Here is an 18294-nt window from a genome sequence, read left to right as displayed (position 1 = left end):
CACACTCTCAGTCAGTGCATACAGGATCACAGCAACTGAGGTGATAGCCTATTGGTATTAGGACTGGCCTATTAATCCAGAGATGAGACAGTGTGGTGCTGGAAAAGCACAGCAGGTCATGCAGCATCCGAGGAGCAGGAGAATCGACGTTTTGGACAGGAGCCCTTCATCAGGAATCCAGAGACCGCACTAATGTTCTGGGACCTGGATTTGAATCCTGCCATGACAGATGGTGGCATTTAAATTCAATGAAAATCTGGAAGTAAGATTCTACTGATGACCATTAAACCATTGCTGGTCTAATTACCTAATGCCCTTGGAAGGAAATTTGCCATCCTTACCTGGTCTGGCCTACATGTGACTCCTGAACCTTAGCAATGTGGTTGACTCTCAACTGCCCTCTGGGCAATTAGGAATGGGCAATTAGTGATGTCCTCATTCCATGAACGAATGAATTAAAAAACACATTTCACTCTTGTTTCCTCTGCTTCTGTTGCCAATCACCTTAACTCTGTATCCATCAGTTACTGATCCTGCTGCTCTGGAAACACTCTCTCCTTATTTAGTCTTTTTGAAAAGCATTCATAATTTTGAACCCCTCCATCAATTGAGCCTTCTCCGGACTAAGGAGAGTTATCCCAATGCAAATAAATACAAGACTTTTTTTTATTATTGTAGACATCATCTTTGTAGTAGATATGAAAGGATGGTCAGAGAGATGTCAGTTCATGTTTCTTGTCATTTTGCTTGGGAAATACAAAACAGCAGATCCGGGAAACCACTTCAAGTCGAATATATGTCAAAAGGCATTCAGACCTGAAGGTGTTCTGCACATCAAAGAGGTTTAGACCAGTGTTAAAAGCTGCAATGCCAAAATAGGTTCATCAGTGAGCAGAGAACTGGCATATGCATCCTTTCCACCATACTCCCCCATTCTTCACCCCCAACCCAGTACATGGAGGTAACTTTGAATTACATAGAACTACAAAGAAATTGACATGACAAAACAGGCCATTCGGCCCAGCTGTTTCTTGTCTGTACTTATGTTCCACTGGAGCCTCTTCTCATCCCTTTTCCTCTCACTCTATCATCATATCCTTCTGTTCCCTTCTCCCTCATATACATATAGAGCTTTCCTGGAGAATTTTCACCTCAGCCATTTAGTGATGGCATTTTCATCACTATCTGGGCAAAAACATTTCTCCAGGATTCCTTCTTGGATAAATTAGTGACTATCCTACATTTATAACTTTTTGTTTTCAGTCCCAAAAGTGGAAACTGTTTCTCTACATTCACTCATGAATCACAGAAGCAAATCATACAGAAGAGACCCTTTGGTCCATTGAGTCTGCACCAGCTAAAAACCCCACCAGTCCCACTTTTCAACATTTGACCCATAGGTAGAATGTTATGAGATTTCAAATCCATCAAAGCCTTTCACAGTTAATAGGTTGGGCTATTTTCCCTGGAGCATTGGAGGCTGAGGGGTGGGGTGAAAACCAAGGTCTTTACCCTGGGGTGGGGGAGTCCAAAACTAGAGGGCATAGCTTTAAGGTGAGAGGGGAAAGAGTTTGAAAGGATCTGGGGGTGACTTTTTCACGCAAAGGGCAGTGTATGTATGGAATGAGCTGCCAGAGGATGTGGTGGAGGCTGGTACAATTACAACATTTAAAAGGCATCTGGTGGGTGTATGAATAGGAAGGGTTCAGAGGGATATGGGCCAAATGTTGACAAATGGGACTAGATAAATTTATAAATTTATAAATTTGGTCAGAATGGATGATTTGGACTGAAGGGTCTGTTTCTGTGCTGTATATCTCTATGACTCTCTGGGTCTATCAATTAGTCATCACTTTTCCAGGGAAATCTTCCCTAATAGTTATAAACCTCTGAGCTCTGTTATCATCGCCGTTATTCTGTGCACAAGAACAAAAGATAATTACAGAATATGAAGGCTATTTAATGTATTTTATTGCAGCAACTGTAACTGCTCTGAAAATGATTCCCTGTTGAATATTTGGGCCTCGCTGGAGGAGCGAAGATACTTTGTTTTGTTGCCCTTACCCCCTCAGTTCTGATTACAGTCAAGAAATCCTTAGAACAGAACAACTAAGAGGATTGAGAGAATCAAAATCATGAAGGGTTTTGATAAGAGCAAACAAGGAGAGAGTATTTCCGCTGTCAGAAATCTCAGCCACATGAGGATGCAGACTTAAGCTGATCGGAGAAAGAAGCACAGGCAACATGGAGAAACAGTTTTTTTCTGAAGAAGTGGTTATGATCTGAAACATGCTGCTTGAAAGGCTGGAAGCTGCAGATTCAATAGAATCATAGAGTCATAGAGATGGACAGCACAGGAATAGACCCTTCGGTCCAAGTCGTCCATGCCACCAGATATCCCAACTTAATCTAGTCCCATTTACCACCATTTTGCCCATATCCCTCTAAACCCTTCCTATTCAAATACCCATCCAGATGCCTTTTAAATATTGTAATTGTACTGGCCTTCACCACTTCCTCTGGCAGCTCATTTCATGTACCCTCTGTGTGAACAAAATTGCCCCATAGGTCCCTTTTAAATCTTTCCTCTCTCACCCTAAACTTATGCCCTCTAGTTCTGGACTCCCCCAACCCAAGAAAAAGACTTTGTCTACCACCACCCTCTGTCTTCTACCTTCGAGCCAGTTCTGTATCCAAATTGTTAGTTCCCCCTGTATTCCATGAGGTCTAACCAATCTCTCATGGGGAACCTTGTCGAATGCCTTACTGAAGTCTATATAGATCACATCTACTGCTCTCCTCTCATTAATCCTCTTTGTTACTTCTTCAAAAAACTCAGTCAAGTTTGTGAGACATGATTTCCCACGCACAAAGCCATGTTGACTATCCCTAATCAGTCCTTGCCTTTCCAAATACATGTACATCCTGTCCCTCAGGATTCCCTCCAACAACTTGCCCACCACCGATGTCAGGTTCACTGGTCTATAGTTCCCTGGCTTTTCTTTACGACCTTTCTTAAATAGTGGTACCACCTTAGCCTATCTTCAGTCTTCTGGCATCTCCCCTGTGATTATCGATGATACAAACATCTCAGTGGCTTTTCAGACTGGAGGCCTGTGACCAGTGGTGTCCCACAAGAATTGGTGCTGGGTCCACTACTTTTCATCATAAGAGGTATAGTTAGTAAATTTGCAGATGACACCAAAATTGGAGATGTAGTGGACAGCGAAGAAAGTTACCTCAGAATACATGGGATCTTGATCAGATGGGCCAATGGGCTGAGGAGTGACTGATGGAGTTTAATTTAGATAAATGCGAGATGATGCATTTTGGAAAAGCAAATCAGAGCAGGAGTTATACTCTTAATGGTAAGAGGCTGGTATAATTACAGCATTTAAAAGGCATCTGGATGGATATATGAATAGGAAGGGTTTAGAGGAATGTGGCCAAATGCTGGATTAGGTTAGGTTAGGGGTGGCATGGTTGCTCAGTGGTTAGCACTGCTGCCTCACAACACCAGGGACCCCGGTTCGATTCCATCCTCGGGCAACTGTCTGTGTGAAGTTTGCATATTCTCCCCGTGTGTCCGTGGGTTTCCTCCGGGTGCTCCGGTTTCCTCCCACAGTTCAAAGATGTGCAGGTTAGGTGAATTGGCCATGCTAAATTGCCCCTAGTGTTTAGGGATGTGTAGTTTAGGTGCATTAGTCAGGGGCAAATGTAGAGGAGTGGGTTTGGGTGGAGTGCTCTTCGGAGGGTCGGTGTGGACTTGAAGGGCTGAAGGGCCTTCCACACTGTAGGAATTCTAATTCTAATATCTGGTTGGCATGGACAAGTTAGACTGAAGGGTCTGTTTCCATGCTGTACATCTCTATGACTCTATTTACTCTATCCGTGTCCCTCATGATTTTATAAACCTCTATGAGGTCACCCCTCAGCATCCGATGCTCCAGGGAAAACAGCCCCAGCTTATTCAGCCTCTCCCTGTAGCTCAGATCCTCCAATCCTGGCAACATCCTTGTAAACCTTTTCTGAACTCTTTCAAGTTTCACAACATCTTTCTTATAGGAGGGAGACCAGAACTGCACACAATATTCTAAAAGTGGCCTAACCAATGTCCTGTAAAGCCACAACGTGACCTCCCAAATCCTGTACTCAATACTCTGACCACTAAAGAAAAGCATAGCAAACATCTTCACTATCCTATTAACTTTAATGCAAAACAGGTACAGTCAGTTCTGCTGTAATGCAGTAGTTCCATTCTCGTGCAATCCCGTGTTATAAGAAAATCGCATAATAGCAGCACCATTTAAACTAATGGGGCCAGAATCGCATTATAGCCAATGCATGTTTAAAAATTTGGTGCTGTAGAAACAGTATCCCAAATTCGTCAATTGTGTTATAGCGAATTCATGTTAACGAAACATGCATTATAGCAGAATGACCTGTGTCAGGTTTTGTTTCAGGATGTGCTTGGTGTGGACTGGTTGGACCAAAGGGTCTGTTTCCATGCTGTATGACTCTATGATTCTATCTGGGCACAACATTTGCAGGGCAGGAGGAAACAGCAGAAACATAGTACTCTCGGATGGTTCTTTCAAAGAGATGGCACAGGCACGATGGGCTGAATGACTTCCTTCTGTTCCGTGTGGTTCTATTAGCAATTATTCAATTGCCAACAATGCAACATATGACCTTGACTCGTTCACAATATTGCAACAGCTCACACTATTGTATGTTTCAGATCAAACGAAACACAGGAACTAACATTCATCATAACCTCTTAATCTTATTGAGATACCTGACAAGGCCGACAGTATTAAGACATCACCAAGTTGAAGGGACATATGAAAAATTATGCAACTCAGTTGGAGGTCAATTTGACTGATCACAGCTGCACTTTTTCTATGAAGGAGCCAATAATTAATATCACAAATATTAATTCTATCCAAGAATTCATCTAATTTCCTTTTGAAATCTAATGTTGAATCTGCTTTTACTATCGTTTAGGCAGTGCATTCCAAATCACAACAACTCACAGTGTTAATAACTTCTCCCCATCTCTCCTCTTGCCAATTATCTTAAATCTATATTCTTTGTTTACTTACCATCCTATCATTGGAAGCAATTTCTTCCTTGTTAGTCCGTAACAATTGGGTAGATCAATTAGGTTGCATCAAAACTTATTGAATGCCAATATCATTGTTTTATTTCATTTGTGATTTGTTATAAATCACAGAAGTGTTACAAACAGAAGGAGGCCATTTGGCCCATCATGTCTGCACTGGGTGTCCAAATAAGCACTTATTTTAGCAGATTAGCCATGGGAAATGCAAGGTTACAGGGATGGGGTCAGGGATAGTCTGGTGGGATGCTCTTCCAAGGGTTGAATGGCCTGTAGGGATTCCAAGGGATTCTATGATAGTGCCATTTTTCTGTTTTCTCCCTATAACCCTGCACTTTCTTCTTTTTAAAATAACTGTCAAACTCTTTTATTAAAGTCTTGATTAAACCTGCCTCCATTATACTCTTTGGCAGTACTTCCCAAACTCTAGCTGCTTGCCACACAAAAACATTATTCCTCGAGTTACTTTTGCTAAATCTTTTATCAATTACTTTACATTGATGCCCTCTCATACTACAATTTTTCATGAATGGGAATAATGTTTCCAGATCTACTCTGTCGAGGCACCCCTTGGTTTGGAGTACCTCCATCAGATCTCCCTTCAACCTTCTCTTCTCCAGGGGTACAATCCTAACTTAGAATCATGGAGCTGCACAGCATGGAACCAGACTCTTCAGTCCAACTTGTCCATGCAGACCAGATAACCTTCTCCACTCTTGTCTCATAACTCATCTCTACCACAACTCCATTGCAAAGGGAGGCAATGGCCCAGATGCATTATCACTAGACTATTCATCCAGAAACCCAGGTAATACTTTGGGGATCCTTCTGTAATAATGAGTTTCACAAATTCACCACCCTCTGACTGAAGAAATTATTCCTCATCTCAGTTCTAAAAGATTGTATCTTTATTCTGAGGCTGTGCCCTGGGGTCCTAATGACTCTTGTTGTGGAAACATCTTCACCACGTCCACTCTATCCAGGCCTGTCAGTATCTTGTAAGTTTCAATCAGGTGCCACCTCATCCTTCTAAACTCCATTGAGTACAGACCCAGAGTCTTCACCCACTCATCATATGACAAACCCTTTATCTCCAGGATCAGTCTTGTAAACCTCATCTGGATCCCCTTCACCACCAGCATATCATTCCTTACATATTGAGCTCAAAACGACTCACAACATTCCAATTGCAGTCTGACCACAGCCTGACACAGCCTTAGCAGAACTTCACAAAAGACGTAACCAGCTATCATGAACTTACATACAGACGAAGAAGGACACCACTTCGACTGGGACAACACATCCATCCTGGGACAGGCAAAACACAGACATGCATGGAAATTCCTAGAGGGCCTGGAATTCAAACCGGAATTCCATCAATAAATTTTGACCCCATTTACCAACCTTTGAGAAAAAGAAGTGGAAATGATATCACCCATCTTAACAGACCAAGACACATTAGTAGAAAGCAGGATAGAACATCAGCATTTCACTGGAGGCTCACTGATGATGCCACCTAGCATGGTGATGAAATGTCTGAGAACAAACCTACCAGCTCATCGAGCAAGCTTATAACCACAACCACATCTCTACTCTTGTATTCTAGTCCTCTTGAAATGAATGCTAACATTATATTTACCTTCTTAACTGCCAACTGAACCTGTATGTTAACCTTAAGAGAATCCTGAAATAGAATTCTCAAGTCCCTTTGTACTTCAGATTTTTGAAGCCTTTCCCTATTTAGAAAATAGTCTATGCCTCTATTCTTCTTAACAAAGTGCATCACCTCACAGTTTCCCAAATTGTACTTGATCCCTCACGCACAAATGCACCAGATCCCTCTCTCCCTCCACAGCTTTTAGAGTTGTCGTCTTTATTTCATATTGCCTCTCCATTTCTTACAACCAAAACAAATTATCTCATATATCCTCACATTGAACTTCATCTACCACTTATTCAACAACTCCACCATCTTGTAACATCCTTCTGAAGTCCTACACTACTCTCCTCAGAGATGACAATGTTTCCAAGTTTTGTCTTCTTCTTAAATGTTGAAATTGTGTCCTGTGCACCTAGGTCTCGATCATGAATATATATTAGCAAAAGCAACACTGACTCTTCTAGAATTCCACTAAAAGCCTTCCTCCAGCCCGAAGGCCATCCATTTACCACTACACCCTGTTTTCTATCACTCAGTCAATTTCATATTCAAATTATTTTATTCCATATCCTCTAAGCTTACTATCCAGTTTGGTGTGTGGTACTGTGTCAAATGCCTTCTGAAAGTTCATGTACACATCAACAATGCTGCCTTTATCAACCTTCTTTTGTAATCTTTTCAAGAAACTCCAGCAAGATAGATCAATATGATTTTGCCTGAGGAAATCCACGATGGCTTTCTTTAATAACCCATGTTATTCCATGAGTATATTACTTTTGTCCTGACTTTATCAGTGGTGGTGTACTGACTGGTCTGTAATTGCTGGGTTTTACTTCAGAATCTATTTTTAACAAAGGTATAATGTTGGAACATCTCTAGTCTCTGTCACCACCCTGAATCTATGGAAGACTGAAACATTTTGGTAGTTTCCTCACAATTTTCACTCTTACTTCTCTAAGTATTCCTAGATGGATCTCACTGGTTCTGGTTCCTTGTCCACTTCAAGTGGACCCTATCCGATACTGCTTTCTTATCAGTTGCAATCCTTCGAGTGTCTGAATTTCCTCCTCTTTCACTGTGATCAGAGCAGAAATTTGGCAAAGTGGCAAAGTATTCATGTGGTACCTCAGCTATGCACCCCCCCCCCCCCAAGTAAAGGTTTCCTTTATGATCACTAATCAGCCTTGTCGTCCTTTTACAACTGCTTTACTGTTTACATCATAATCGATTTTGGAATTCCCTTTTATGTTAGCTGCCAGTCTGTTCTCATAATCACTCCTCGCTTTCTCTCCTCCATTGTGTCATGCATTAATGAAGGCTTATATTGTACTGATGTCAATCAAATGAATCATACGCAACAGAAGGCCATTCAGCCAATCATGTCTGTGAACTGCTTTGGAAGTGCAATTCACACTCCTGCTTTCCCCTCATTGCTGTTACCTGAATTCATTTTGAATGTTAACTATTGAATCTGCTATCTTCCACAGTACATTCAGATTAACAACTCAATCCTTTAAATAAAAAGCAGGAGAGGGCATTGGAGTCAGGAAAGCATTCCATAGTTTTGTTGTTTGGGAATCAAATAAGTGAAACATATCAACAAATGACCAGACTGTGGTAGAGACATCAATAGGATTTGTTCTGTTCTCACCTAACGCTCAGACATAAATCCAGCAAGACCTGATTAGCTACGGTAATTCTGGCTAATGCTTTACTTTACCCACAGAGTCTGGATTCACAAACAATCTGAAGCATGGAGAATCACTGCGGTTCACTCTTTATTGACAACCATCAGAGGGACCAAGTACTTATTCATATATCACTTTAAAAGCTTAAACAAGTAATGGCTGCTTGTCATAATCCCTGAGCATAGAAGTATTGCTGTTAATTAGTGGTGGCTAATTATATTGTTTAGGGGATTGATGGGGAGAAACCTCTGGGACAATAGCATGACTGAGCTGATTTTGCACCACAGCTGATATGATTAGTTGGTTGGATGATTTATTCATTGATTTCAGTTTTGTAAATTTTAGCTCACCCTTTTGGCACAGTTTTTTTTGCAAGATAAATAATGAAGGCCATTCTCAATATTCAGATGGTAGTGGCCAGGAAAATAAGAAGCTTCAATCCATTTTAGCTGCTTCCTCCCATTCCCCTTGCTTTGTTTACAGCCAGCCCCAATGCTTCACCACTGTTATTCCTTCCCCCAGCTCCGCAATTCAGAAGGGTCCAACTCAGAAGGCTTAGTGATTGTTTGAAGGGGGGGTGGGGGGGTGCGAGAGAAGGATCAGAGAAGGAGGAGAGGAGATGGAAGGGGGTGGAAAGAGGGGAGAGGGAGGTAAAGAAGGCAGGGTAAGAGAAGTGAGGGAATGAAAAAAGGATGAATGGGGGAATGAAGGAGAAAGAGGGGAAACAAAGGGAGAAGGAAGATATGAAAGGAAGAGAGGGCAAGACGGAGGTTGAAGAGAGGAGGAAAAGGGAGGGGAAGGGAGGACAGGAGGGGACAGAAAGGAGGGGAGAGAGAGTGGAGTGAGAATAGAGAGAGAATGGGGGTGAAGGGTGGTGAAGGAGGGTGGGAGAAAGGAAAGGGCAGAAAAGTGGGGGAATGAGAGAAAAGTTGAAAGAGAAATGAAGTGGAAGAAAGAGAAAGGAGGGGAGAGATGGTGAGGAGTGAAAAGGGAACCCCCTCTCATCAGATTAATCAGTCAGACCCTGAGACTGAATGTAGCTGGAAAACGCCAAACCTGAAAGTGCAGAGATGGGTGATCTTCACAGCCTGAAAGCAATCCTTCCCGCAGCTGATCCCATAATGACAGGGACTGAGATCCCACACGGTTAGTGAAACAACTCCCCAGAGGCCAGTATCCTGTCACCAAATCCCCCTTTGTTTACACACGGAGAGCCCTTGACACTGACCCAGCTCCCTCAGAGCCAGCTCACAGAGTGATCAGGACCCCTGACACTCCTGTTTATATCTGTCAGCCAGGGCTCCCTGATTGGATCAGATTAACAGCACCAATCTGGGAACTCATACTCGATGCTATCCACCTGGCTGACTTTGTTGCAACCGCTGGAAACTGGGAACTGAGATCTCCTGCATTAGTTCAGTTCAAAACTAATCGGCAATCTCTCCCCAGTTTGCATCTCTAATCTGTCACTTTGGAAGCTTCCAATGTGTTTTCTTTTCCAACTATTATTCACTCCCCCCAACCCACCATCTCCAAATCGTCAACTTTCCAAATTTAACGGAGTGAAGGCTTTAGCTTCTTTGCTCTTTGCACCGGGTAGGAGGGAGAGTAAGGGCTGTAAGGGGGGGGGTGGATTGATATTCACACCGAACTGCCCCCCACCCCTCAACGCTGCCCCTTATCCCTGGCACTGCCCGAGTCTAGGGAATAGATTAGAGTGGTGCTGGAAAAGCACAGCAGGTCAGGCATAATCCGAGGAGCAGGAAAATCGACGTTTCGGGCAAAAACCTTTCATCAGGAATAGAGGCAGAGAGCCTGCAGGATGGAGAGATCCGGCATCTGCAGTCCTTGTTTTGACCTAGTCTTGGGAACAGCACAGTGTCATTCTCAGAGAAATGATGGGAGATCTGTCAATGGAAACCGCCACTTCTGACCCCAGTTTAAGTGAAACGCTCTCATGTCACCCTCGGTTCATGTAAATCCCATTGACTCCTCACCTAGACTCGGGCAGGGCCAGGGATAAGGAGCAGAGTTGGGGTTGGGGGGCACGTCGGTGAATATCAACTCCCCCCCTCACCACTCCCCCCCCCCCCCACCCCACCCAACAGCCCTTACTCTCCCTCCTACCCGGTGCAAAGACCGAAATAGCTACAGCCTTCACTCCGTTTTTCCTCAAACTTGGCATTACATCTTTACCTCTCTCTCTCTCTATATATATTGTCCTCTCGCCCTTTCCCACATTCCCGTCTGCTCTTTAAGATCCTCCTCTGATCCTGTTCCGTTTTGGGGGGTGGCGGTTGTTAGAAAAATCGAGGAAAACACTAATAAAGTCTCGCACTCGCCGTTTGCAACAGGGGAAATAAGATGTGTGTTTTGGAAACGAAAGGTAAAGGCAGTGGAAGCAAAGTTAAGATTAAACTGCTTCCAAGAAAAGAAAGTTTTTTTTAACAATACAATGATCATAAATTCCCCCTTGTGACTAACAATCACAAGCGCAATATATATAAAAAAATGAACAAAGTCAAAATGGGTAAGATGGTCACCTCAAATGCAAGGAGGAAGTTTAGATGTTTTTTTTACCGTAACAGTTGCTGGTTATCAGTCTCTCCCTCTCTCTCTCTCTGAATTAACCGAATATTCTGTCCAACATTGCAAATAATGAAAATGTCTTTATCTCTCTTGGACTTTCTGGTGCTGTGCAATATTTCCTGTGTCCCTCAGGAATGTTTAATCCCGGTTTTTATTTCCTTTATCCTACGCCCGTCCCGTACGCCCCTGGCTGCATTATAACAATCCCGACTGCGGGAAGTTTCTCTTCGGTCGGTGCAAACAGCAAGTGTTGATCCGCGCGCTGGAACTCCTCGTCTCTGTTCGTTCTGCTGATTTCCCTCTGACAGCAGGTTGAGAGTTTTCCTTTCTGTTATGTTTAATCCTGGTTTGAGGGATTTCCTGGCCGAGGTTAGTCCCAGTGCTGATTCCCAGCCTCTGGGCTGGTCTGGGTTGGGATGTGTGTGTGTGTGTGATTCCCGAGTCTCAAGTCCAGCTCACAGCTCCCACTGTCTCTCCGATAGTACAGCCGCCGCCCGTCCTGAATTCAGGATCTCACTTGTGAATGGGGCACTAGGAATCTTCACTCCCAGGAGTTGGACATGTGGGAATTTCCCATAAGTCATCGCGACAACAGGGACCACATAACCAGAGATATCTAAAACAAAAAGCCCGGATCAAAATTTAGAAACCTGCGATTCAGCTGTAATCTTTACTCCTCACCTTTATACACGAGTATACAATAACTTGTAGATTGCGCCTCAAATATCATACCCAAAATAGATAAAGAATGGTCCATGGATATTTATCTTCAAATATATACATTATAAAACCAAATATATTCAAATACATCTAGAACGATTTTTTTTCAAATCCACGCATGAGTTCATATATATTCAAAACATTATATATTTAAAACAATATATATTTAAACCTACTTGAAGCCAAACGAAATGAAATAATGTATGTTCAAATCTACCTATTTTATGTATAGTTAAATATTTTAAGTATAGTTCAAATTTTAATCTATTTTATCCATACTTATTCAAAACGATTTATATTCAAATCCATATATTAAGTGATGTACATATATTTAAATCTATACATATTTAAAACGATTTAAATGCAAATATGATATATTGAATCCATATATGAACCTATGCATATTCAAATCTATTCATATTAAGTCTATATATCATTAAAATCTATATATGTAGATTTCAAATATATTTGAATCCCTTTCTATAATACATCCACACATACTCAAATCCATATATATTCAAAACTATATACACTGAATCCATACATATATTTAAATTCATGTTTACAGGTGGCAGCATGTTATTATATAATACTTGTTTCAGTATTATGTCTATATTGAATACATCTATAGATTATTCAATCAGCTGCCGATTGGGTCAAACTGATTTGGAGTGAAGTGCAGAACCGAGAGATGTGAATGCAGTGGATTTCTGACTGAGCTCTAAACCCAATGATTTTAAACCCAGGGCAGTCTTTCCAGTGACAGGAGCTTTTTGCCTGGTGCACAGGCAGAGGTGGCGGGTCGCCTGCCCTTGGAAAGGGAATAACAGCAACTACTCCTTTGGAGAGGTGAGGTAGCGACAGGCTTCCTCTGGACAGTCTGAGAAAAGGCCTCCTGTGGCGCAGTGGTAGTGTCCCTACCTCTGAGTCGGAAGGTCTGACTTCAAGTCCCGCCTGTTGTAGAGATGTGCACTAACAGAGATGAACATATATCATGTAACAACATCGCTGAACAGGTTGGTGAGGGAACATCAGAGACTCTCCTCCGACTCTGTCTGCGCCGCATTTAGACAAATTCATCCGTCGTAATTTAGGCGGAACGAACCTGTCTCTGAGCGAGATCCCAGCAACTTGTAAAGGTGGCTCACGGTCTACGAAGAATCAAAGTGAATTCATTTCTCTCTCTCTCTCTCTCTCTCACACACACACAGATGGCCATGTCGGGGTCAGAGAGAGGCCGGGGGGTGAAAACCGAGAGAATGAAATTGAAATCCTCACCTTATCCCGAGAAATTCGGGCTACCAGTGGATCCGGGTTGGATAGGATAGGGGACGGTTGGAGTTGTCCCATGAAATGGCGTGTTGGGAAAGTTTATTAAACAGCCAACGCCAGGCAATTCCTAGAAGCTGGAATCTTCCCCAGGGAGCAGTAGCCAGACAGGGAGGGGGGTCGGTAACTAATGGGGAGGGAAGGGGGTTGAAGTATCTGCCTCAGATGCAAACGGAATGAGGATTAATCGAACTGGACTGGTGGAAGACGAGAGGGAATCTCCCAGAGTGGCGTGCAGCTTCTCAAATAGCGCTGCAGAAAAGGTCAGGAGGAATCGTGACTGTGGGATTGTGACAATATCGATAGCACGGTTAATTCACTGGGCTCTCAGTTCGGGTCACTGAGGGGGACAGGGGCTTGAGGAAGGCGACCTTGTGTGGGACAAGTCAGTACTCTCAACCCCCCCCCCCCCCCCCCAGAAAGTGGAACTCCTAAAATCTGCCTGGATTCCCAGACATCATCTACAGCCACATCGCTGCCTCCTCCATCCTCGTCTGTTCAATGACGGTGGAAAAGGAAGTCTCGCTCAATCTGATTCGATTCATATCTCTGGTTTTAGTTTAAATTATGTTTTCTTATGTATCAGCCAATTAACAGAGATAGAGAGAGACAGACAGGGACAGAGGTGCATAGAGACAGACAGATGCAGGTACACACAGATTGGGATAGAAACAGATAGAAATGGAGACACAGAAAAAGAGACGGGCAGAGAGACATCACAGAGACGGAAATAGGGACAGAAGCACAGAAAATTAGAGGCAGAGAGAGAGAGGCAGGGGCATAGACACAGAGAGAAATACACACAGAGCCATACATAGAGACAGAGACACAGAGAATTTGAGAGAGAGAGGCAGAGAGGGAGAGGCAGGGACATAGACACAGAGAGAAATACACAGAGAATTTGAGAGAGAGAGGCAGAGGTATATAGAGACGGAGGGAAATAAAAAGACAGAAATAAAGACAGACAGAAATAGAGAGGCAGAGGGTACATAGAGATAGAGAGGGTACAGAGATGCATAGAGACAGGGACAAATGCGGGGATAGAAATAGAGACGGAAATAAAGAGAGAAATAGAGACAGAGCAATAGAGCAATAAAAACAGAGATAATTGAGAGAAGTGGAAAGACACAGCGACAAAGAGACAGAAATAGGGAGAGAAAGAGATGGGGGGGGGGGGGAAAGAGAGACGGGAACCGAGCGGGCAAAAAGAAACGGAGAGACAGAAAGGCAGAAAGAGAGGGGCACAGGTACATGCAGACAGCGCAAGATAGCTAGCTAGAGGGTGAGTGACAGAGGGAGACCCCCACACACAGAGACAGATGGTGCATTTACTGCAGGAGTGAGCTACAGGAAAAATCCACTTAAAGGGATCATCAACAAAATCACTTCTGCTAATGAAAGAAGAGAATAAGATGTTTGTCATCCATCACCCTGTGTTAATCCGCCTGCGAAGGTGTGTGAAGCTGAGGGCGTTTTCCTTCTCTCCTTCTCCCCATTCCCTTTATCTTTGTTCTCTCGCGCTCTCTTTTTGTTCTGTTCTTTGGAGCTTGGGGAGTCTCTCCTGACGTCACATGGAATGTGGCGCTGGTCACGTGGCGGCGGGGAATCCCCGGCAGGGAACCCCCCCCTTTTGTGTATCCAAGGCTGCAGCTACACCGCCCTCAATTCTCTCCGTCTCTATGCTGGAACATCAACTCAGACCATCATTCCCCAGCTGATAGGCTCAATTCAATGTCAGTATGCCAAGCACTTTACTAAAATAAAACAGGAATGTGGCAGGAACTAATGATCAGTCATGCTGTTTTTGCATAAATTTGTATTTATGAATTTATTTATTCATAAATATCTATAAGTAGGGATCAAAGATCCAAAACTGACAGACTTTGTTGAAAAGAGTGGAATTTTGACCATTCTCCATTACAGCTTCAATACAGTTACAACAAATAGCCACTTTCTAATCATGAAAGGAAACGATTTACATCCCCATCAAAGGCATTCGTCATATTTTGGCAGAAAGACATTAGCTTGCAGCCTTTTCCCACCAGTAATGGGGCTGTTCACACGCTCACACTAACACCCAGCAGATCTCTGTGTGTTGTGTGTGCAGGATGTCACGATTTCTCCTTACTGTAATTTTAAAGATATTTTAAAGCATTTCCCCACACAGTGACTCAGAGAGGGGCGGGCAGCTCAGTCAGAGGGCGGTGAGTACCACAGACTTAGGACATAGGAGAAGGAGCAGGAGTAGGCTGTGTGGCCTTCAGCCTGTTACACCATTCGATGAGATCATGGCTGATCTATGGCCTAACTCTATATACCTGCCTTTGGCCCATATTTCTTAATACCTTTGCTTAACAAAAATTTATCTATCTCAGATTTACAGTTAACAACTGACCTAACATCCACTGCTGTTTGTGGGTGAGAGTTCCAAACATTTACCATGCTTTGTGTATCAAAGTGTTTTCTAACATCTCTCTTGAACAGTCTTGCCCTATTTCTCGGAGTAATCCCCCTAGTTTTGTCATCCTCAACCAGTGGAAATAGTTTGTCTTTATCTACTCAGCAAACTTCTTGAAGACTTTACCCTTAAACTTCTAATGTCCTAAATTCTAGAACTTTAATCGCTGAATTCAATCTAATGTACAAGTGAAAAGTTTGGGGAGCTGCTGACTAAATGAAGAAATTACTCAGCAAGTGAAGAAATAGAACCTGTCATGAGTTGATGACCTTTCAAACAGGGTTCTAATGTTAATTCTGTTGCTTTGTACATAGATGTGAGCTTTGCTGAGCATTGCCAGTGTTTAGATCTCTGGCCTCAGCAGCACATTGCCATGGTCCTAAGTGGGTGCTGTAATGGGGAGCTTAACCTCCTTCCCTTTCGGGGGGTAGTTGGTACCTTATTCAAAAGACATTTGGTGTTATCCTGGGTGCCCTGGCCAATATTTACCCTCAATTCACAGAATGAGAGGAATTCTTATAGGGCCATTCAGCCCATCATGTCTGTACAGCCTCTCAGAATGAGCATCATGACTTAATGCTCTTTGTTTCTATTTGAGTGATTGCCTGATACGTTCTTCTGTTTGAGTAAATGCCTGATACTTGGCACACTCTCCTCATTCCTGAAGAAGGGCTCAGTTTATCTTAGCCTGCTTGGCACACTCTCCTCATTCCTGAAGAAGGGCTCATGCCCGAAACGTCGATTCTCCTGCTCCTTGGATGCTGCCTGACCTGCTGCGCTTTTCCAGCAACACATTTTCAGCTCTGATCTCCAGCATCTGCAGTCCTCACTTTCTCCTAAATGCCTGATACCCTCTTAAATATTTCAATTGAACCTGCCTCCTCCACTGAATCCCCGAACCACTTGTTATGTGAAAAGGTTTCTCTCAGTACTGTACTGGAGTGTCAACCTTGATTATTCTACTTATACCTTGCAGCGAACCCATCTGACTAGGAGGTGATAATGCAACCAACTGAATAGGTCATGACTTGATTAATTGAGTTTTGCATAAAATGGAGAAAATAACATAGTTATATTTATATACTTCCAGATGATTCCAAGAGTTTAGCAACCAATGGGGGAATGATAGCATGGTGTAATCTACCTGTCCCAACATGCTATAAGCAATTCTGAGGAAAGTAAACTTCAAATCAGGACCTTCTGGTTCAGAGGCAGGGACACTACAACTGCACCAGAAGAACCCTATTATCCTTTCTACACTGATTCTATTATCAATGGTGGAGTTTTGACCACTCTAGATCTTAACAAGAAGTGAGACTTATCTTACATTACAATGTGTAATTTATTGCACACTGATGATCGGTACTATTACAGATAACTAGTGGTAATATCACTGGGTTAGTAATCTTGAGGCCTAGGCAAATGCTCTGGGGACCTGAGCATATGGTGGAATTGGAATTAAACTAGTAAATTCAGAATAAACAATGAAGGTGACCATGTAACTATCATTGATTGTTGCAAAAGCTAAAGTCTTTTTGGGAAGGAAATCTGCCATCCTAACCTGGTCCAGCCTACATGTGACATCAGACCCACCTCAATGTGATTGACTCTTAGCTGCTCTCTGAAGTGGTGGTGGAGGGTTGTTTTTCAGACTGGAGGCCTGTGCCAGTGGAGTGCCACAAGGATCGGTCCACTACTTTTCATCATTTATATAAATGATTTGGATGCGAGCATAAGAGGTACAGTTAGTAAGTTTGCAGATGACACCAAAATTAGAGGTGTAGCGGACAGCGAAGGAGGTTACCTCAGATTACAACAGGATCTTGATCAGTTGGGCCAATGGGCTGAGAAGTGGCAGGTAGAGATAATTTAGATAAATGCGAGGTGCTGAATCTTGGGAAAGCAAATCTTAGTAGGACTTATACACTTAATGGTAAGGTCCGAGGGAGTGTTGCTGAACAAAGAGACTTTGGAGTGCAGGTTCATAGCTCCTTGAAAGTGGAGCCGCAGGTAGATAGGATAGTGAAGAAGGCATTTGGTATGCTTTTCCTTTATTGATCAGAGTATTGAGTACAGGAGTTGGGAGGTCATGTTGCGGCTGTACAGGACATTGGTTAGGTCACTGGTGGAATATTGCATGCAATTCTAGTCTCCTTCCTATCGGAAAGATGTTGTGAAACTTGAAAGGGTTCAGAAAAGATTTACAAGGATGTTGCCAAGGTTGGAGGATTTGGATAGGTTGGGGCTGTTTTCCCTGGAACGTTGGAGGCTGAGAGGTTTATAAAATCATGAGGGGCATGGATAGGATAAATAGACAAAGTCTTTTTCCTGGCGTGGGGGAATCCAGAACTAGAGGGCATAGATTTAGGGTGAGAGGGGAAAGATATAAAAGAGACCTAAGAGACAAACTTTTCATACAGAGTGATACATGTATGGAATGAACTGCCAAAGGAAGTGGTGGAGACCAGTCCAATTGCAACATTTAAAAGGCACCTGGATGGGTATATGAATAGGAAGGGTTTGGAGAGATGCTGGCAGCTGGGACTAGATTGGGTTGGGATATCTGGTCGGCATGGACGAGTTGGATCGAAGGGTCTGTTTCCATGCTGTACGTCTCTATGACTATGGCTGTAAGTGGTCAAGACAATTAGGAGTGGGCAACACAGCCTGACCTTGCTAGCGATGCCCAAACTCCATGAAAGAATGAGAAAATGGATTGCCTTTGACT

At 43.0% G+C, this 18294-nt stretch overlaps 1 protein-coding gene across 2 annotated transcripts in view; it reads right to left on the bottom strand.

Moving 5' to 3' along the window:
* The window catches only part of LOC122560291 (delayed-rectifier potassium channel regulatory subunit KCNS2), a 31672-nt gene extending 17072 nt beyond the window's left edge, over positions 1–14600 (bottom strand). The window contains exons 1-2 of one of the 2 annotated variants that reach the window (XM_043710842.2): positions 14539–14600; positions 11051–11675 (exon numbers count right to left, since the gene is read on the bottom strand). The gene's annotated coding sequence lies outside the window, so the exon portion shown is untranslated. Of the gene's footprint in view, positions 1–11050; positions 11676–13057; positions 13254–14538 lie in introns of those variants that run through there. The other variant, XM_043710844.2, reaches the window with a different exon arrangement.
* Between the last annotated feature and the right edge of the window lie 3694 nt (positions 14601–18294).

This window comes from Chiloscyllium plagiosum, unplaced genomic scaffold (genome assembly GCF_037043375.1).
Source record: "Chiloscyllium plagiosum isolate Xiang-an unplaced genomic scaffold, Cpla_swu_hap1 HiC_scaffold_15, whole genome shotgun sequence".
Lineage (NCBI taxonomy): Eukaryota > Metazoa > Chordata > Chondrichthyes > Orectolobiformes > Hemiscylliidae > Chiloscyllium > Chiloscyllium plagiosum.
The sequence above is the reverse complement of the archived record's forward strand: the minus strand, read 5'-3'. Positions and strand labels throughout refer to the sequence as shown.